The 22,391-nt window shown below is 41.4% G+C and overlaps 1 protein-coding gene across 3 annotated transcripts in view; it reads left to right on the forward strand.

Annotated features, from left to right (window-relative positions):
* Positions 1 to 1,353: 1,353 nt before the first annotated feature.
* MPP7 (MAGUK p55 scaffold protein 7) overlaps positions 1,354 to 22,391 on the forward strand; it is a 164,791-nt gene continuing 143,753 nt past the window's right edge. Inside the window, exons 1-2 of one of the 3 annotated variants that reach the window (XM_054694815.1) lie at positions 1,354 to 1,405; positions 20,200 to 20,331. The gene's annotated coding sequence lies outside the window, so the exon portion shown is untranslated. Of the gene's footprint in view, positions 1,406 to 11,429; positions 11,450 to 20,199; positions 20,332 to 22,391 lie in introns of those variants that run through there. The other 2 variants (XM_054694816.1, XM_037510158.2) reach the window with 2 other exon arrangements.

The raw sequence follows: 22,391 nt of genomic DNA on the forward strand, positions 1-22,391 counted from the left end.
TCTCCCCTTGTAAACTGACCAGGATGATACAAAACCTGGCTGATAGTGGCCTGAGAGCTCAGATTACTTTAATTAAGGGTCACTGATGATTATCTCAGCTCCCCTCTTGCCTCAGCTTACATTTTCTAAGTCTGAATCACTTCTTGAAATGCAGTTACACTTCTTTTTAGAATTCCCTGCACTAGCAGAGTTTTCCAAGTCATATCTTCTGAATTTCTTCTTGTAGCCTTCCTTCCTTCCTTCCTTCCTTCTTTTCTTTCTTTTCCTTCTTCCCTCCCTCCCTCTTTCTCTCTCTCTCTCTCTCTCTCTCTCTCTCTCTCTCTCTCTCTCTCTCTCTCTCTCTCTCGTTAAGGTTTTATTTATTTTGTACTGTGGATTATAATTTTTTCCTCTCAGGGAGTTTTCTCACAATTCTGTCTATAATATAGCACATTTTACACTAAGTGCTAGGTAGTAGCAGCCACTCAGGAAAGGATATGGGGTCTCAGTCTTATGTGTAAAGTTCTTTAAGAGAACCGAAGGGGGCTGACATATCTCCTTGATGGTCCTCATCAGCTCTTGGGCACATTATTTTCTATTACGGAAGAATTAGTTCCTTGCACATTCTCAAAATTTGCTTTAACATGTCCACCTTACCCGTTTTCTAAAAGTTAAAACATGCTCACAATGGAAAATAGAAAGTTAATTAAAAAAAAAAAAGCAAGCTACAGATAATCTAGCTGGGGTGAAAACATTTTATGGCTTTTTTTTGCATATGACAATTTCCTACTGACACTTCTCAAGCAGCATTTAAAAAGGAGCCCCAGACTGTAAATCCAAGCGACGTGAAAGATTATTCTCCACGTTCATACGGAAATCAAAGAACCGCAGCGGGGTAGGAAGCCCGAGTCTGGCAAAGCAACCTGGGTACCTCGCGCTCTCCCCGGGGCGGTTTCTCCTTCACAAAACACACCCCTCCGCGGCCACCTGGGCGGGAGCGGGCGGGGGCGGTGTTCCGACGGCGGGCGGGGGGCGGGACTACCGAGCAGTGGCCAATCAGGGCTCCTCTTTGTGTTCCCCTCTCCACCAATGAGAGAGCTCCGCCGCCGAGGCTGTCTTCAAATCGGCGACGCCTACCTCTACGGCAGCCCATCAGCGGGCGCCTCTCCTAATGCGTCCGCGCGGCTCCCGCCCCGCCTCACGCGTGGCCCCGCCCCGCCGCGGGGGGCCGAGGCGGTTACTCGCGGGGCGGGCGGCGGGGGCCGGGCTCCCGCTGGGCTCGTGCGTTCAGCGCCCGCCGCGGCGGTGCCGAGCCCGCCGGCTCGCGATTGTCCTCTGCGGCGGCCGCTGCCTCCCGGCCTCGGAGCCCGCCGCGGCCGGGGCCGGAGCGAGCGCACCTTCCGCGGGCCCCGGCTGCCCGGAGCCGGTAGGTAGGGGCGCCGGGGCGGCCGCGCGGGTCGGGCGACGGCGGAGTTGGCTCCCGGCGGGCCCCCGGCCGCGGCGCCGCGTCCCCGGAGCCGCCCGCGCGCCGCCGGGCGCCTCCGCCTGGGAGCCCGCGCCGCGGCACCTTGCGGGGTGGGGGCGGGGCGGGGCGGGGCGGGGGAGGGGCGGGGGCGCCGCAGGTGGAGGGGGCGCGCGGGGTGAGGCGGAGCCGCGCTCTCCGGGGAAAGCACCTGCTGGAAAGTGGGGAGAAGCTGAGGACCCCCCCCTTTATGGGCGCAACGGTGTCTCCACTCGGGTAGTGGAAGTTACTCGTTTTCTGAGTCAGGCGCTTGCAGCGGGATGTGCACCTTAGCACCTTCGCTCACTGCTTATTGCCGCTTCGGTGGAGAGCGGCCTCTCCCGTGAAGTTGTTTGGGGCTTTTTCTGAAGTGACGAGTAGACCCGGCAGGTGACTCACGGTTGTCTGGGCTCGAGTGGGGACCGGTGCGCCAGGAATGAGGGAGGAATGTCGATGAGGGGAATCTGCGAGGATGGTGGGGGTGGGAGCTCTTTTCTGTCCCTCTTGTCTTGGGTGGGAATAGAATTGTGATTCCTTTTCTGATTTTTTTTTTTTTTAAAAAACGCGTCCAGATTTGAACATGCCTCTCTGAAAAAACACTGGGTTTTAGGTTTTCCGAGATGCACCTGCTGTTCATGCAGTAACACTTTGGGGCCAAGTCCTAGATGGTTAACGACGTGATTTGATTTCGTGATAAAGCAGCACCTTGCTGGTACTTTATCTTCGCCCTGCTTGATAAGCCTTTTTCGTTCACCATTTTGTCGCAAGAGAAACGGTGAAGGTCACGGAGGTGAGCAGTCATGGCACAGGGAGAGCTCTCGGAGCAGCGTCCCCCCTTCAGGCGCGCTGCATGTGGGTCTTTGATCTGCGCTCCAAAGCTCTGCATCAATTTCAACATGCCACCCTCCTACTCTCCTGTGGCAGGTGGTGCCTGTCATGCCCATTTTACAGGTACATAAACGGAAAGCCCTAGAGATGAAAGGAATTCTGCTCCAGGTCATTCGACTATGACTTTATTCCATACTTTGTAGTGGGTTTCATCTAGGATCTGGTAGGGTTCCCACCATTAAGTAAGCTTCTGCATACCAATTTGATCGCGTGTACCGAGTCAGATGGAGATGATTATTTCCAAGTAAAGAAATTTTGTTTTTCAGGTTTATTTTTCCTCCTAGGTTTCTAAGATAGTTTGAATTTCGCCAGAAAGGTAATTTTTCATCGAGGCAAAGCAAAATAAACAAAACCGAGTGGTGCTGCGTGAAAATGTTTTAAGTTTGGGAGGTTTCCAAATTAGGGACACTTATGTCTTCTTTATGCTTGCTTGGCTAGCTCAGCAGTAGATTTCAGCAGTAGATTTCAGTACAGTTTTCTGAATTGAAATAATTACTATGCATAAAAAGCAAGTGAAAACGAGGTGTAATGCATTTTGGTCATGATATCATTTTCTCCTGGGAAATTTTGTTATACATTTAGTAGAAGTGTTGAAGATGTAAAAACCTTTTATAAAAATAACTCAAGCAAGGCAGTTTGGGGTTAATGGAGAACAGGCTTAGATGGATAGTTGGGCATACTCTCTTGAGTGATGTCGAAACTTCAGGAACTCTAGAAAAGTGTTAGGTTATCTTCAATTTATTAGTCATTAGGAGTATGGAAATATCTTATGAATTACTGAATGGAATTTTCTAGTCATGAAGTGACCTGTTTTTTTTGTATGGCAGATACATGTATTGTATGTAACATGTTCATTAACTTATTTGTATGGGATATAAGGATTCCTTTCACAAGTCCTGTCAGTCTAGTTCTGCTTCAATTTATTTATTTTTGGCACCAAAATCTTATCTTTTCCTCTCCTGTCAAGCTAAATTTTCTAGCACCTAAGTAAAAATTTCCATAGAAAAACCTTATCATCCGTTCATTTGTACAGTTCATAGTAGAATGGGCCCTCCCTTCTGATAAAGACAGCAAATTTTACTTGTCATAAAGCCCCTGATTTTCAGGATTTATGCCCCCCCCCTTTTTTTTTTTTAAAAAATGACATTACCGGACTTCCCCAGATGGTGCAGTGGATGTTGCTTTTTGGAGATTTTTCCCTTATTAGAAGCATTTCACTGACAAAATACACAAACATACTTCAACTGCTTCTATTGTCATTGCAGTCCAGACAGAAGTTTGATGAGTGATTTAAGTCACTCTATTGAATGAGATTATTTGGAAGGAAAGGGCAGCTTATTTTAAAGTGAAGGAAATTATTGGTAATTTTAGAAATAACTTTTACTCAAAAGATCTCTGGTTCTCCCTGTGGTCAAGAATCCAGTCCAGAGTGGATTTGTTGGTCCTTAGTTCTATCGTTATTTGAACTTTACCTTTAAATGGCTTGTATTTTTGCTTAAATCTTATGTGACTATGACTGAACTGTGTGAACACTTTCTTTGTATTTTTCCATCTTCAACAAGTGGATTGTACTGATATTTTACTCACTGTTTTTGAAGGCTAGTGGCTATTCCTAATTCAGAGTCTCCAATCTGCCAGTGGGTCACAAGCTCAGTTTCAGAAATACTGGTCTTAATATAAGCACAAAATGGTGGTTACTAAAAGAGAAGGGGAAGAGGGTATCAAATGTATGGTGAAGGATGAGAATTAGACTTTTGGTGAGGAACATAATGTAGTATATACAGTGTTGATTTATTAAAGTGTGCATCTGAAACTTATCTGATGTTGCAAGTTGGTGTTACTTCAATTGAAAAAAAGTTTTTAAAACTTTTTCTACATTTTTTCAAAGTCTCTACCAGCTCTCAGATTTTAGTATTTCTTTTTTATTGTCATTTAAAAAAATTACTGCGGTGACAGTGATTTACATCACTGTATATGATTCAGGGGAATAGACTCTGCTCAGATGCACGTCACCACAGCCCTCTCACCACAGGAGCACCTATATCCCTTTATCATATAACACTGGGCCCTTCCTCTATTCCCCCCTCCCCACCCCATTTAGTTGCCTTAAATTTGCAGTCACGTTTCTAGGTTTTGTTTTAGTCTACTTCTGTCAGTCCCCTGGTTTTGTTTCTCGTATTCCATGTATGAGTGAAATCATCCAGTATTTGTCTTTGTCCCACAGGCTTCTTCACCTCACATAAGCCTCTCCAGTTCCATTCATGTTGTTTCAAATATCAACAGTTAGTCTTTGTTTATAGCTGAGTAGTATTCCATCCTGTCTCTGTCCCACTTAATCACCCATCAGTCATTGGTAACTTAATTTCCATAATTGGCTGTTGTAAATAGCTTTGCAATGAAGGTAGGAGTGCATATATCCCTTCAAATTAGTGTTTTTTTCATTCTTTGGATAAATATCCAGAAGTGGACTTGCTGGATCATAGGGTATACCTATTTTTAATTTTTGAGAAACCTTCATACTGTTTTCCACAGGGGCCAGACCAGTCTACATTCCCATCAACGTATGAGAGGGTTCCTTTTTCTCTACACTCTCACCAGCACTTGTTTCTGGTTTTTTGATATGCGAGTTTCTCACAGATGTGAGGTGGTATCTCATTGTGGCCTTGACTAGCGCTTCCCAAATGATAGGTGATACTGAGCCTTTTTTTTTTCTTCATGTGCCTGTTGACCATTTGTATGTTCTTGGAGAAATGTCTGATTAGCTCTTCTACCCCTTTTCTTTTTGTTGAGTTATATAAGTTCTTTATAGATCTTGGCTATCAGCCCATTGTCAGATGCATTGTATGTAGATATTTTCTCCTATTCAGTGGAGTGTCTTTTCTTTCATTGTTTTTTCTTTTTTTATACCAGGCAGAAATTTTTTTTTTTATGTTCCGTTTGTTTATTTTCCTTACCTTTAAAGGCCAGTCCTCAAAGACATCCCTGAAAGCAATGTTGTGGAGTGTTGTGCCTGTATTTTTTTCTGTATATTTTATGGTTAATGGTTTTACATCCAAGTCTTTAACTCATTTTAAGTTAATTTTTAAGGAATAGTGTGAAGGAGTGCTTTAGTTTCATTTTTCTGCACGTGACTGTTCAATTTTACCAATACCATTTGTTGAAGAGACTTTCCTTTCTTCATTGTATATGCTCAGTTCTTTGTCATAGATTAACTGTCAGTATAAAAGTGGGTTTATTTCTGGGCTCTCAGTTCTATTCTGTTGGTCTTTGTGTCTGTTTTTATTCCTGTTTTGATTACAAAGGCTTTGCAATATAGCTTCATGTCTGGGAGTTTGATACTTACATACTTCATTTTTGTAAGGATTGTTTTGGCTATTTGGGGTCTCATGTGGTTCCATATAAATTGAAAAGTTCCATTGGAATTTTGACAGAGATTGTATTGAAGCTATATATTGCTTTGAGTAAGATGGACATTTTTGACTATGTAAATTCTTACAGTCTGTGAGCAGGGAATATTTATTCTTTTCCTTGTCTCTTTTTCTGTTTAAATTTTCATTGAATAGGTCATTTAACTCCTTGGTTAAAGTTATTCCTATGTTTTTAATACTTTTTGTTGCTAATATAAATGGGATTATTTTCTTAATTTTTTTCTTCTTGTTATTTGCGTAAAGGAATGCAACAGTGTTGTATGTTGATTTTGTAGCCTTCCACTTCACTGTATTGATTCTAATAGGTTTTAAGTAGGGTCTTTGGGTTTTCTGTATATATAATAGTGATAGTTTTACTTCATTTCCGATTTGGAATCCTTCCATAGCATTCTTTTGCCTAATTGCTCTACTAGAACTTCTGATACTTTGTTGAATAGTAGTGGTGAGAGCGGGCATTCTTGCTGAGTAGCTGATCTAGGAGGGAAAGCTTTCAGTTTCTCACTATTGAATATGATGCTAGCTGTGGATGTATATGGCCTTTATTATGTTGAGGTATGTTCATTCTAATCCTGTTTTACTAAGAGATTTTAATCATAAATAGGTGCTGAATTTTGTCAAGTGCCTTCCCTGTATCTGTTGATATGGTCTTATGATTTTTGTCTTTCTTTGTTAATCGGCAATTATGTTGATTTTGCATATGTTGATCCATCCTTGCATTCCACGAATAAATCCCAATTGGGCATGATGTACAGTCCTTTCTACTGTAATTGTTGAATTCAGTTTCTAAGGTTTTTTTTTGAAGATGTATTTATACAAAAACTGGGGTACAGGCCAGATGTGCAGGAGTGTGAGAGGATTCACCAGAGACAGAGCAGGGAGCAGAACAGGCAAACAGAGCAGCGGGCGTGACAGGAGAGGTTTGCTGCGCTGTGTGCGTATCTCCTTGGCTGGCTGGGAATCAAACCCACGCTGCAGAAGCTGTGGACAACTTCACAGCGCTGCACTCAACCTGCTGAGCCACCTGGGAGGCCCAGTTTCTAAGGTTTTGTTGAGGATTTTTGCTTCTCTGTTTATCAGGGATATTGGTCTGAGATTTTCTTCTTCTTTTTTTTAATGATTTTCTTGCCTGCTTTGGCAACAGAGTAATATTGGTCTCATAAAATGTGTTTGGAAGCATTACCTTTTGGTTTTTGGAAGAGTTTGAGAAGGACAGATATTAATTTATCTTTGAAGGTTTGGTAGAACTCACTAGAAGCTATCTGGTCCTGGGATTCTGTTTTTTTGGGAGAGTTTTGATTACTATTTCAATTTCTTTGCTTGTAATCTGTTCAAATTTTCTATTCCAGATTAGATTCAGTTTTGGGAGGTTATGTGCTTGTAAGAATTTCTCTATTTATTTATGACAATCTGTTGTCATAAAGATATTAATAGTAAGTAGTCTGTTGTGGTCCTCTGTATTACTACGGTCTCTTGTAACTTCTCTTTCATTTCTGATTCTGTTAGAGTACCCTCCGCCCCCCCCACCCTGCTACTTGTTTTCTCAGTGAGTCTAGCTAGAGGTTTTTCTGCCTATTTTTAATATTGTCTATTTTTTCAAGGAACCAGCTTTTGGTTTCATGGATCTTTTGAACTGTCTTTTTCTACTTCTGTTTCATTTATTTATGCTTTAGGGTTTTTTTTTTTTTTTTTTTACAGGCCTTTGGTTTTATTTTCTCTTTTTTTTTTTTTTTTTTTAATAGAGGCATGCTTTATTTATTTGTTTGCTGGTTTCTTTTTTTCTTTTGTTTATACATGCACTGGGTATAGTCATTCACCAGAGCCAGAGCGGGGAGCAGAGCAGGCAGAAGGACCGAAGTACACTGCTGAGGGGAGCAGCGGGCGGCAGGAGAGGTCTGCGCGCCATGTGGGACCCTCCTCTGGTGGCCGGGGAGCAGCCGGGGATCGAACCGGCGCCGCAGAGGCCGCGCGCAGCTTCGCAACCCAGCGCTCAACCGCTGCGCCACCGGGGAGGCCCTTATTTTCTCTTTTTCTAGTTCATTAAGTTGTAAGGTTAAGTTATTTGAGCACTTTCTCTTTTAAGATTTATTCATTTATGCATACAAGAACTGGGGTGTAAGCCAGAGGTGTGGGGATGGGGTGAGAGGATTCACCAGAGACAGAGTGGGGAGCAGAACAGGCAGATCTACTGAAATACACTGCTGAGGGTAGCAGTGGGCAAGGCAGAAGAGGTCTGCTGCACCATGTGGGTTGCTCCCTGGCCATCCAGGTATCGAAGTCCTGCTGCACTGGCTGGCAATAGCTTGATAGGGCTCTTTAACCTCAGTGCCACCAGGGAGGCCCCACTTTCTCATTTCTTGATGTGTGCCTATAATGTTACATAATTCTTTCTCAGGACTGCTTTTGCTGCATCCCAGAGGTTCTTGTAGGCCATGTCTTATTTTTATTTGTGTCCAGGTACTTTTTAAATTTCTTCTTTGATTTCCTCATTAACTGAATAGTCATTCAGTAGTGTTTTTAGTCTCCACATAGTAGAGGTTTTTTTCCAGCATGAAGGGGGTACCTTTATAGGTTATCAGCTTTTAGTACTATTGTGATCAGAGAAGATACTTGATAATCAGTTTAATATTCATGAGTTTATTGACATTTGTTTTGTGATCCAACATGTGATCTGTCCTGGAGAATGTTCCATGTGCACTCAGCATTTTTAGAGTGAATTCCCTATTAATGTCTATAAGCCCGTCTGGTCTAATTCCTTACTTAAGGTTCTTTCCTTACTGAGCTTCTGTATGATTGATCTGTCCATTGACCTAAGTGGGGTGTTAAACTACTACTGTTGTGTTCAGCTAATGTCTGTTTTGGGGCTTGTTAATCGTTGTCCTAAAATATTTTTGTGCTCCTTTGTTTGGTGCATATATATTGGTGAATGTTATGTTTTCCTGATGTATTGACATCTTAATCATTATATAGCATCCATCCTTTTTTTTTGGGCAGAATTTGTTTTATCTGATACATGTATGGTTATTCCTGCATTTCTTTGGGTCCCCTTTGCTTGCAGGATTGTTTTACATTCATTCACTTTGACCTTGTGTTTACTTTAGAGCTCAGCTATGTCTCCTGGAGGCAACGGAAAGTTGGGCTTTATTTTCTCATCCAACCAGCTACTTTTTTTTTTAAGATTTATGTATTTATGCATACAAGAACTGGGGTACAGGCCAGAGTTGCAGGGGATGAGAGGATTCACCAGAGACAGAGTGGGGAACAGAACAGGCAAGACTGACTGAAATACACTGCTGAGGGGAGCAGCGGGTGAGACAGGAGAGGTCTGCACCATGTGGGTAGCTCCCTGGCCGGGAGAGAACTTGTGCTGCAGTGGCTGCACATAGCTCACTTCCTAACATCTTGCACCACCAAGGAGGTCCCCAACCAGCTACTTTGTTCCTTTTGATTGGTGAGTTCTTTTGATACACATTTAGAATGATAATTGATATAGGATTTCCTCTTGCCATTTTGTTTTCAGAGCCTATTTATTGCCTCATTTAATTTCTTGTGACTATTCTTTGCTTTGATTTAGGCAGGAGGGCTTCTTTCAACATTTCCTTTACTGGAGTTCTAGTGTTTGCACACTCCCTCAGCATGTATTTATCTGGGAAGGCCTTCATTTCTCCCTCGTATCTGAAGGCGAGAATTCCAGGTTCTAGTATTCTTGGCTTTAAGTAATTTCAATATATTCTTCCATTCCCTTCTTGCTCATAGGATATCCTCAGAAAAGTCAGATGTAAGCATGAAAGGAGTACCCTTTATAGGTATCAGCTTTTGCTGTCAAGTTACCGCCTATGTTCTTTCTTTGTCTTGAACTCTTGCTAGATTCTCTGCTCTGTGTCTTGGTGTAGGTCTGGTTACTTTTAGGTAGCTGGTATTCTTTTAGCTTAATGAATTTGCATATTTAATTCCTCCTCTAGGTGAGAGAAGTTTCCTTCTATTAGTTCCTTGAATAAACTCTATATTCCTCTCCCTTCCTCTTCTAGGGGGTCCTATTATTATTATTCTGGCTTTCTTATGGTGTAAGATAGTTTGAATTATGTCATCATTTTTTTTAACATGTCATTTTTCTCCCTCTTCTACCTGTTTCTTTAATGCTTACTTTCTTCCAAAGTCACTGATAGAAACTCCATTTGATGTATTCTACTTCCATAGCTTTCTCTGGAGTTCTCAATCTCATTTATTGTTCTCTTTATTTCCCGATTTTCTGTTATTTTCTTCTTTAAAGCTTCGGCTTTGCTATTCTGTTCATTGATTTTATTTTTGAATTCATTAATTTGTTTTCCTGAATCTTGTTGTATCTCTTTAATTAGCTTTTCTGAGTTCTTGCTTATTGACTTGCCTTTCTGAGCTCTCCTATATTACTTTGACTTACATTCTGAGCTTTGTTCTTTCCCTTTGAGTTTCTTTATTATAGCAGTTCTGAACCCTTTATCTGATAGGGAGGTAGTCTTCTCTCTTTCTTTGTTTTTAATTTGGAGAGTTGTGTTCACCTTGTGATAGATGTTGAGGAGTTATTGATGTTGTTCTGCAGTTTACCATAGTTTGGGATCTTAGCACCTTGAGCAGGTTTGTGTTTTACTCTTTTAGATTACTGTTCTCAAAAAGAAGTGGTAGAGTAAATATACCAAGATATTTGATGCTTACCGGTACACATACATTAACAAAAATTTTCCCCAGGCGTGCAAAAATAGCACCATTTCCCATGTTTATTAAATCTTTCTTCCAGGATATCATTATTATCAGCTTCTCTACTTAGGAAAGAAAGGGGAGTATTCTTTTCCCTTTGATGGTAGGAGCTATTAGTTAGGCTCCTTTGTTACTGATTAGATTGCTTGTGTTACAGAAAGAAGACAACAAAACAGCTGTTGTTTGATAAAAACATTACCGGTGTTAGGTATAGAATGGCACAGCTATTCGATTGCTCAGACAATTACATTTTGTGAGATGTTTTTGCTGAAAATGCTAAACTTTTAAAAGGCAGGATGAGAATTTAAGTGGAAAGTCTTTAAGGGGAGGTGTGTGTTTATTTCTCTCCCATTGAACTCTGTGTGGCCAGGAGAACAGGGGTAACTTGTTTCCTGAAATCAGTTCTGATTCTCAGGGGATTTAATAGTAATTTTGGAGTGGGAAAATAAATAGGTACCACTCCGTCTAAGAAGGTAGCTCCTGGCCACATTAGGATGAGTGTGGGTGTCAAAATGTTGGTGGTCGTAAGTAGCCAGGTAGATTTAAAATCTTCCGGGGTCTGGGCTTCTCAGAGCTCCCTGCACCTTGCCTTTAATCAAATCAATAAGCACTTTAAATCAGGTTTATAGCAATCCCCTGGTTCAGAGTTGGGCTAGTTAAAACTCTTTGTCTTCAAATTATGTCTTAAAAATTAATGATTCAAGTATGCAAGTGAGTAAGTTAAAAGAATTATTTGGCATAGGTATGGTAGGTGCTTGAATATACTTACTTTTGAGACTGTTTTCCACTCCCTTTATAGAGAAGCTGTATTAGAAAGAAGTAAAACTGGAATATTTATGGAACTTCACTCTTCAAATTGAGGACTTGAATTGGTACAGGAAAGAAGGCCCTGGTCTAAATATTGCTTTGAAAAAAGAAGGGTCAGGTAGGATACTGTAAAAGGCTAGTATAAGTAAGGGGCAGGGATAATTTTCTCACTTTTTGGTGATATATGGTGAAGACATCTGCTTACTTTCTTTACAGTAAAGTTGCAGTCTCTGAAAGATGGTGTCACTATACAAGTTTTCCCTAATCTACTGAAGTAAAAATTCTTATCTAGTAGGTTATTTTTTGGGTCTGAGAACATTCAAAACATTTTCCATATAAATTAATGGTGTAGTATTCCTAGGCCTAAATGAAAATCTGCCAGAGCCTACCAAATAGGAGTGCTCTACCTTAGAAAGCAGGGGAACTTGTATGTATACTTTGAACAATTTAAATCTTGAGAATCAAATATTTCTGAGGGTTGCAACTTCTTTTTGGCGATTTGGAGTTTGTTGAGAAGTGATGATGTGAAATTTGGACTCAGCTCAGAGATAAAAAGCGTTATGGAGCTGTGGACCAGGATTTATTAAGCATCTATTGCTGATATTAAAAGAATTTCACCCCTTTTCCTTATATGGCTGCTGATTTAACTTCTGAAGCTTCCATTTAGACCTCTGTGGTTTTTAATTTATTTTTTGGGTTGAATTTAGCTCAGTTCCCTGTAAGGCCCATCAGAGTAGACTTTTTTTTTTTTTTAAAAACATGGTCTAATCAAGATTAGGCATTTTGTTAGGTTTAGGGGAGGAGTTGGTGTGCTGTGTGAGTGCTAAGGAAATGACTAACATTTTGATTTATTTAGTCATTTTAAATGGGATAAAAATGGACATTGTGGAAATTTCAAGATGGTCATTATTTTACCTTTAACATATACACATTAAGTTGAGCGTGGAAATTTTAGACTAGGTGTTGCTTGCCCCAGTTACCTGGAGAGCTTGATAAAGGTTAGGTTCCCTCAGATTCTCGATCAGCAGAGCCAGGTGGATACCAGAATCTACATTTCTAATATAGTCCAAGGTAACGGGGCTGCTGGTCCAGGGACTGCAGAGTGAAAACTTTTGAGAAGTTTCCAAGGGGGCTGGGAGTGTAGTGGCTAAGAGCACAGATTCAAATTCCTGCTTTGCTAGTTCTTTGACTTTAGGCAGAATTCTTAACGTCTGTTCTTTCATTGCTGACGTGGAAATGGTATGGTATGGTATGGTAGTATGTTGTGAGTACTAAATGAGCCCAAATGTGTTTAAAAGTATATAGAACAAAGCCTGGCAGCTTGCAGACATGCAACAAATGTTGGCTTTTTATCATGAAAAGGAATTAGTGTGTGAATAGAATCCTGATATATTAAGTTGAAGTGTGCTCCTTAGGACAGAAACTTTTTTATTTATATCATTTCTGAGCATTGTGCTGTGGAAAAGATACACGATTATTAGTCAATTACATTTAATAAGTGAAGGAAAAGTTTATGGAGCCTAGTAATTTCCCAGAAACATTTTTTAGAGACCTAGGCTATTCACATTGGTGGTCTTTTCACTTCAGGAAGATTGAATTCCTTGGTTCCATTGTGTTGGATTCTTAGAATAATGACTGCAGTCCACACAATATGTCCACGGGTTTTAAGAGTTGTTGCTGGGACTTTGATTACAGGACATTCCTGAAAGTCCTCTTTCAGCCATCCCAGTGGTATCGTGGCGACCCTGTATGTGATGCCCTGAGTGTTGGAGACTCTTGCCCCAGCTGCTGGATGCCTGGTTAATGGTCTCCCTGCATATTCTTGAGAATCTACCTCTCTCACCATCCTCTGAAAAGCCCCATTCCCTTCTGTCCATGACTTGCCGTCACGGCCACCCATCTTACTTCCATTCTAGCAGTTTTCACATTTGTATCAGAATTTCAATACTTCAGTAATTTTTTAAAAATTCACACACTTTAAGATGAGTAACAACATCCACTTTGTTTTTTCAAGCCCATGATAGCTTTTCAACTAACCAGATTAAACTGTTGACACAAATTCTTTTCCAGGAGACAGCCATCATATTTCAGTGTAGAATTTGTTGAGCTCTTATGTATACTTCCTACTACGTCACCCAGAACATTCAGAGGTCATGTACTCAAGGACTGACATTTCATACAAGTGTTAATTTTCCCTGCTTTATCATGAACACTGGTCTGTGAAACAGGCATCTTTTTCACTGCAGTGATGGTGCCACTGGCTTGCTGTGTGCTCAGTTGCCAGCTATTTTACGCACCGTTGCTTTTACGTAATTGGTGTAAATGTCAGCACAGTGAAAATGGCAAAATCGCCCCTTAGTGTTATTATAAAAATAGTTGTGATGTCAAGGATGTCCTGAGAGGTTCTTGAGGACCCCCAGGATTTTTTGGATTCCTTTGAGTACAGCCGGCTCATCGCATCTCGGCCAGTGCTGCTTAGTGCCAGCTCGTCATACTGATCAGTCTCCCAAGATTGCTGAACTGGGGCCAACATTTTTGCTTACTTACTCCTGAAGTTATCTTATGAGAACCACAAGCCTGCTACTCCTTGGCTCTCCTATGCTCTCTCCAAGTGAAGGAAAATTTGGTAACATTAGGAAAGAAAGTATTTCTGAGATCTGCAACTCCAGACTTATGTGAAGCTGTTACTTTTGCTGAGTTAGTGCAATAGATACATCCATACACATGCAATTTATTTGGTTTACTTTCCTCATCTTTTGAGATTAAGATAATCACAAAGAAAACTTGGAGAAATATCCTGTACCTTTATCAAGAAATGCTTATTTGGTAATGTCATCATAATTAAGAATAACAGGTGGTAACCTGTTGTAGTGCTTTTTATTTAATGTATGGTTAAACGTGTTCTTTTTTTAAGATTTATTTATTTATTTATTTATTTATTTATTTATTTATTTATACAAGCACTGGGTACAGTCAGAAGTGCGGGAGGGTGAGAGAACACCAGAGCCAGAGCGGGGAGCAGAGCAGGCAGAAGGACCGAAGTACACTGCTGAGGGGAGCAGCGGGCGGCAGGAGAGGTCTGCGCGCCACCGGTGGCCAGGGAGCAGCCGGGGATCGAACCGGTGTTGCAGCTGCTGCGGGAAGCTTCGCAACCCAGCGCTCAACCGTTGCGCCACCGGGGAGGCCCTCTTCTTTTCTTTTGTTTCCTGTCAAGAGTAATCAGATCTTGATTCAGTTTCTATTTTTTGGCAAAACTGCTTCATAGGCTTTGGAGTATCGTTTATCTAGTTGGAATCGGGTAGTGTTGATCTTTTTGTGATGGTTACCACTGCTGATAATCATTGTCTATAAGGGGTTTGCAAAATGGTGAGATTTTAACTTCAGTCTTTTATTTATTAGGATATTTATGAGGTTTTCTTATAAAGAGAAAATTTCCCTCATCAATTATTGCAGATATAGTAAGTAAAGACAGATTAGTTGTTAGATTCTTTTTCTTTTGATATCAATTTTTGTCATTTTGAGTTAATCTGTGAGATTAAAACTAGTCTTTTCAGGTTGAGTAAATTAAATTGTTCTTTCCATTGTTTTTCTTTGAAACACCAAAGAATTGCACTGGTTTTTAGAAGTAAAATTGCACTCGTTTTTAGATGTAAAATCAAAGGAATTTTGCACTGGTTGTTAGAAGTAAATTCAAAGGAAGCTATTAATAGCAGAGCCCTTTTTGTTATATTTTAAAAGCAACCTAAATTCATTGCAATAAAAAAAGGTAGATTCGAGTTGGTGCTATTGAATGAATTAGAATTTTTTTTTTTTAAGACAAGATTTTTCTTGCCTCTAGAATAATATTTTTATTGCATGTAATTTCCTTTTTTGTATCTTACATTGTATTTGAGAGGGGCAAGTCAAATGGAACTAGAGCTTCTGTTGGAGTTGGGATGGGAAGGCAAGGAAAGGGTGCTTCAGTCAGCACCAGACTACCACCCTTATGTCCTACTCTGCTGTCTGTGACTCAAACAGGTCCTTCTACTTCAGGCCTGACTTGTTTTAGGCTGCGCCTCCCTCTGTTCCTCTCATAATTTGAGTGATTGCTGAATACACAATACTTAGTACCTAGACAACACAAGATTATATAAATACCTGTGTGCCTTTGTGAAACCCCTCCTCTGAACTGGCAAATAGTTGCTGCTGATCAGCAGTAGGATTCTTCATAATAGTAGTTTTTCAGGGCTCTTCTTCTGTGTCTTTCAGAATGGAATTCTCAGTATTTCATTGTTGATACACATTCTACTAACCACCAAGATTGTTATAATTGTTTTCAGTTAGGTGCCTATACTTACATCCTTTTAATTTTGTTATTATTTTAATTTTTTTTACATCGTTCATTTTTTTTTTGAAGATTTATTTTTATTTATTTATATAAGCATTGGGTACAGTCAGAAGCGCGGGAGGGCGAGAGAATTCACCAGAGCCAGAGCAGGGAGCAGAGCAGGCAGAAGGACCGAAGCACACTGCTGAGGGGAGCAGCAGGTGGCAGGAGAGGTCTGCGCGCCATGTGGGACCCTCCTCCAGTGGCCGGGGAGCAGCCGAGGATCGAACCGGTGCTGCAGAGGCTGTGGGGCGGCTTCGCAACCCAGCGCTCAACTGCTGTGCCAATGGGGAGGCCCCATTGTTCATTTTTAAAGGTGCCTGTACTTATAAATGAAAACTAAAGTGATTTTGACTTGGCTTCTGTTGTCCTAGGTGTTAATAATAATCTCTAGATAGGGCTAGAACTGGGCAATTACATTAACTCTTATTTTTGCCTATGGAGCTTAAAATATTCCTAGAGAGTGATTGTGGCTAGTATGGCAAGCCTGCTTATCAAAATGGACATTTTCCTACTGAGAATAATTTTGGGTGTGGTAAAAGGCTTTGGGATGTTTTAACAGATGGGGAGACATTTGGGGGGGTCTCCCATTTATTGATCTGACTACACGCCAGGCTCTGTGCTCAGCCGGTGCCCTTAGATGTTTGTGCTAAAAATTCTCACAGCAGCCCTTTTGAGTGTTGTTATTTTCGCCTTAAAAGTGGAAAAAGCCAAGACTTGGAAAAGTTAAATAATTTCCCTGAGTCATGATTAGGGAGTGGTAAAGCCAGTTTGCCCATTCAGAAACCAATGTGTAAGATTATTATGTGATTTGAATTCATATTGGACTTTTCCTAAAAACCTCTTTAGTCTGTCTTTCTTTTGCTTCTTATCCAAAGCCTGACAAGCACAAGTCTTAGTTACTTTGTCCAGTGCTCTAATCTTTTTCCACCAAAGTATACACCCTTTAATGGCAAGTTTGCCCAGGAGGGCATATTCAAAAAGTATACTGCAAGTGTAAAATTGTTCTAAAGTTTTATGTTTGAACCAACAGATTAAAACCCATTTCCACTGTGTAAAATAGATATTCCTCCACGAAAGTGTTCTTTTTTTTTAAAAAAAGATTTGTATTTATTTATGCATTGTGGGGTACAGGCCAGGCCAGAGATGTGGGGGGAGAGAGAGGATTCACCTGAGACAGAGTGGGGAGCAGAACATGCAGATCTACTGAAATACACTGCTGAGGGGAGCAGTGGGTGAGACAGGAGAGGTCTGCCTCGCCATGTGGGTTGCTCCCTGGCGGTCCGGGGATCAGCCTCATGCTGCAGAGGCTACGGATTGCTTTATAGTGCGGTGCCTCAGCTTGAGGAGCAACTTTAGGGCTTTCACAGGATGTTGTGATCAAACTCCACCCAAGTGGAGTTTAGGTATAATTCACTAACTTGGTATAGTAGGGGTCAGATGGAAAGGGAGTCACTGACAGTACAGATGGACAACGGTGAGGGGCTGCCCTGAGGAGTGGGGAGTGGGGTTGTGGAGATTTGGGCAGTATGATGAGTGCCTGTTAGCTTAATTATCCTACTTCTCAGTTTAGTTTCTTCTTGGTTTCTGCCACTGGCTTTTCACTTGCTCCCGTTCCTTAACTGCAGGAGTGTCTTCAATCCTTGACCCACTTTTTGAGGCCCCCTACCCTGCCTTTGCACTCTGGCCCAGTGCTTTGGTTTCAGTTGTTTTTTCTGTGTCATTGTTTCCAGTGAACTCCAGTTCAGTGAATTCACATGAACCTAAATTGCTGAAGCAAGTTTGCAGCTACTCAGGGGTATCTGGTGGGCATGAGAATGTCCCAGAATTGGCATCTTTGCTTTCAACTGCTTTCCCTTCTAAAACCAGCTATAACATTATAAGGTGGTATACAAATTGGTAGGAGGAGAAGATTTGCATGGCCATGGTAGTTTAGGCTCAGATCCTTATTTAATTAGCTAAGGGTGTAGAACTCACCAGAAGGTAGGTAGGCAGCCACACTGGCAGGGGCCGGGGCAGCAGAAGGTGACTCTCCTTTCCCTGGCCTGTGGCCAGGAGGCATGCTGCTCCTTGTGATAAGGTCAGGGATTGCATCATGGTTCCAATAGAACTCATAGGAACTATCTGTGTACTTCTTCTTAAGGGAATATTCATAAACTAAACTTAGCTTCCTTAAGGACAAAAACCTCATGGTGAGAAGGAAGGGTTGCATTTCCTCTTAATAGTGACCTTGACTCCAGTCTTCAGTGTCCTGGAAAGCCTACTTCTCTAACTCTCTTCCTTGTTTGATGAAGGTTTATTGCCCTTATCACAGAAGACCTTAATGACTGTATAACCAAATGGTGATCCTAGGGGTTTAAAAAAAAAACACAAAATCCAAACACACACTTTATTGAGGTATGGTTGACGTACAAAAAGTTGAGTGTATTTTTTTTAAAGATTTTATTTTATTTATACAAGAGCTGGGGTACAGGCTAGAGGCACGGAGGGTGAAAGGATTCACCAGAGAAAGAGTGGGGAGCAGAACAGGCAGATGACCGAAAGCACTGCTGAGGGGAGCAGCAGGCGAGACAGGAGAGGTCTGCCGTGCCATGTGGTTTCTCCCTGCCTGGCCGGGAATCGAACCCGCACTGCAGAGGCTGCTGACAGCTTCACAGCGCTGCACTCACCCCGCTGCGCCACCGGGTAGGTCAAAAAGTTGCGTGTATTTAATGTGTACTATTTAATGAGCTTGGAGATAGGTGGGATACACCTGTGAAACCATTATCACAATCGGTGCTGTAAGCTTGTTCGTCACCTCCAAGAATTTCTTCCAGCCCTCTTTATTACTATTATTTTTATTCTATAATAACACATAACACAAGGTAAATCCTCTTAGAAAATTTTTGAGTATCCATGTCATATTGTTAATTAGAGTCTCTGGGCTGTGCCTTAGATTGCGAGGACTTATTTAACTGTAGAACTGAAAATTTGTAACTCCTGTTCATCACCTCCCCATTTCTCCCTCCCCTCAGTGCTGGCAAGCATCATCTGCTTCTGAGTCTGTGTTAGGTTCATCATATAAGTGGTATCATGTAGCTCTGGCACTTCTTATCGTAGTGTCCTCTGGGTTCTCCATGTTGTCATATGGACTAGCACTAGAAATGTCAACATCTCCCTGGTGGTCTTAGGAATTTAGTCACTCAAAGCCTCTGTTTTCTTATATGAAACAGGTTAGTAGCAGTACCCACCCCAAGTGATGGTAGTGAGGAATCAGATAATACCCAAAAGCACTTAGTATAGTACCTGGCATGAAACCAGGGTCAATATGGTCATTGCTAATCATTGTTAGTTAACAGTATTTTAAATACCCATAAAACTGATTTTCCCCATCTCTGTAATCCAGTCATATATATATATGTATATGTATATATGCCAGTAACCATATATATATATATATATATATATATATATATATATATATATAAAAACACTATGCCAGTAACCAAATGCTGGCATATCTTCCTCTTCACAGGGTCTCATATTGTGTTCCTCTGCCTGTATGCCTCCTTCCGCTGCCTTAGCTCAGATTCTCATTGCTCTCTTCTAGACTGTAATAATAAGCCCTTAGCTGATCTTCATGATTTCAGTTCAGACATCATCTTCCTTTCTAGAAGTGGTCATTGACTCTCTGGCTCAACCACAATGAGTCTAATCTACTCTTGACTTAATTTTTTTAAAGGTTTATTTATTTATGCATAGAAGAACTGGGGTACAGGCCAGAGGTGCTGGAGGGTAAGAGCATTCGCCAGAGACAGTGGGCAGCAGGACAGGTGGATTGACTGAAATACACTGCTGAGGGGAGCAGCGGGTGCCACAGGAGAGGTCTGATGAGCCATGTGGGTTACCTCCATGGCTAGGGATCGAACTCATGTTGCAGTAGCTGCGGATTGCTTCATAGTGCTGACACTTAACCCCTTGTGCCGCCAAGGAGGCCCTAGACTATTGGGCATGTCTGTGAAGTGACAGAAGATGCCAACTTAGACAATAAGAGAAAGAAACTGTATGCCTGGTAACACATTCCTATGTCTGGTGGAAAATGATCATATATATATATATATGAGTTTCAGAGGCTCGCATATTTAGCTCATATATGATCATTAGTTTCTTTCTCATTGTCTAATTTGGCATCTTCTGTCGCTTCACAGACATGCCCATTAGTCTTTCACAGGGCCCTTTTGATCCTGAGATGTGGAGCTGGCAAGTGAACTCTTTCTGCTGTAAGATGATCAAGGCGTCAGGGTCACACCCTTCTCTTGACTGGGCCCTGGCCTGCCTTTTGAGGTCTACATTCTGAGAAGTTTCATCACTCTGTTGCTATTATTAATCTAGAATCAAGAGTACTAGAAATCGCTCCAGTCTCCTTATGCTTGAGACCTGTTACAAGTGTTACCCTAATAGTCCCAGACAAGCAGGCGTAGAGCAGGTGCTCAGTAATGTTCCTTATTTATTTTTCCTCTTAGTGTGGAGGTCTTGGCAGTTGCTAAATGGAGTCTTTTACTGGTTAAAAAAAAGTGGAGTACCAGATGCATGTCTTGTTCTCTTCACTCTCTGCTAGCCTGACGGAGGCTTCACTCTCTGCTAGCCTGACGGAGGTAAGCCTTGTGTTTGGGTATATTGGGGATGCACAGAACTCCCTAAGCCTGTTGAAACCGCCTGATTTATAAATAAGGAAATATAAATGTTTTGACTGTAAAACCAAGATTAGTGGTTACCACAAGGAAAGGGGACAAGGAGGTGGGTAATCTGGGTTAAAAAGTAGCAGCTGTGTGGTGAAGGGTAGAATTGGACTTTAGCCCAAATACAGATGCTGATTTATAATGATGCACATCCAAAACCTATAGCCTGTTACAATGCAGTGTTACTTCAATAACATTTAAAAAAGAAATAAATAAAACCCACCGATACTAATTGCCTGAGTTCACTTCACATCTTCTCCTTACCACGACTCATGACAGTAATAGTAACTCTAAAAAATCATTTAGCCGCAGTTCAGGCTTGAATATTCTTGGATTTGATGGCAGGGACATTTTGATGCCAGGAAGCCAAAGGAGGAAGAATTATTAGAGGTGTCTTTGAGGGTAGAGGTTTTGCCCTTATTCTTATATTTCCAGTGCCCATCTGGTGTAAATAAATGATTATTGGGGGCCTCCCTGATGGTGCAAGGGATTAAGACACAGCACTATGAAGCTCTCTGCAGCCGCTGCAGCACGAGTTCGATCCCCGGCCAGGAAGGTGATTCACATGGCGCAGCAGACCTATCCTCCTCAGCAGTGTGTTTCAGTAGATCTGCCTGTTCTGCTCCCCACTCTGTCTCTGGTGAATCCTCTCACCCCCTGCATCTCTGGCCTGCACCCCTGCTCTTGTATGGATAAATAAATAAATCTTTTAAAAAATGATTATTGAGCGAATGTATAGATTTCTTAAAGAGCTTGCTGTACATTTCTGCAATGAACAATACCAAAGGCTAATTCACAGGTTCTTCTCTTGGAGGGAAGAGGGGCAGCTATGCTGCCGACTGTCTCTGAAGGTGTCTGGTTTTTGAGAAAGAGGTTGGAAAGAAAATGGGGATGATGATGGGGTAGAAGGGAGAGATGTGGATTTACTGAGAATTGTCATTAGTATCCTCTTCCTTCTTGAATCACCCCTTAGTGATTCACTCTCTCCTTAGGAGATACTCAGGCCAATATCTAAAATACACACATTTAATCTATGTCTAGATATAAAAATCTTTAAAAAGTGAAACACATAAAAGTGTCCATGTAAGTGTAAAATTTGATGAATTTCACAAGTTGGATGTACTTGTGTGCATAGCACTTTCTACAACTCATTTTCTTTGATTTGTGTAAACAATGCTTGTTAGAACTATTGATCTAAGACATGAATCTAAAGATTCATTTTAATTTTGCTGAAAATAATCTGGCTATTCCTACCTCAGTATTTTCTGACTTAGATGCTCAGTGTCAAGCTTATTATGGACTACAGGAAATCTTGGGGGTCTTGGTCATCTACTAGTCTGCGCAATTTCAGAGGAGAGTCTTGACTTTGCCTCCTTAAGTCTCCCCACAGCTGAGGTGTGTGGCCTTTTTATTCAAGTCTGCATTGTTGTTCTCTTCTGCCTTACACAAGAAACTAGCCCTACCTTAGACTTCCTGTTAAGGCAGATGGAATCGTACATGCCTCACAGCTTCAAAGAGGAGATCTCCAGGTGTCTCAGGCAGGACAAACAGGAGCTCTCTATTGTCGGGTGCAAAGAAAATCATCCCATACCCCTCTGGGTTCTTTCCAGGATAGGTGAGTAACTGCCTCAGAAGATTAGCAGAGGAAAAAACCAGTTTAATAACACATGTATGGGCAATTTACAGGATTGTAAATTCTAAAGAATATTAATAGAGTGGGCCAGGGATTTTTATCTTATGTTTAGGCACCATCGGCATCAGTGAGAGGAAAAAGGGGACACTTCACATGACTGACAAGAGGAGATTACCTTACTCTTAGAGAAGGCACATTCAAACCTCCAGCTGAATGAAATCTCTCAAACTACATTCTTCTTCATCATTAAAGGGGAGGGTGTGATTGCTTCTCAGATCAGGAAAAGAGCAGAAGTTTAGGACATGATCTCTTCCAGTAAGGAAGTTTGGATGACTTAGGTGAG

Source organism: Talpa occidentalis, unplaced genomic scaffold (assembly GCF_014898055.3).
Source record: "Talpa occidentalis isolate TD23 unplaced genomic scaffold, MPIMG_talOcc4v2.1 talOcc4.14, whole genome shotgun sequence".
In the NCBI taxonomy this organism is placed as follows: Eukaryota; Metazoa; Chordata; class Mammalia; order Eulipotyphla; family Talpidae; genus Talpa; species Talpa occidentalis.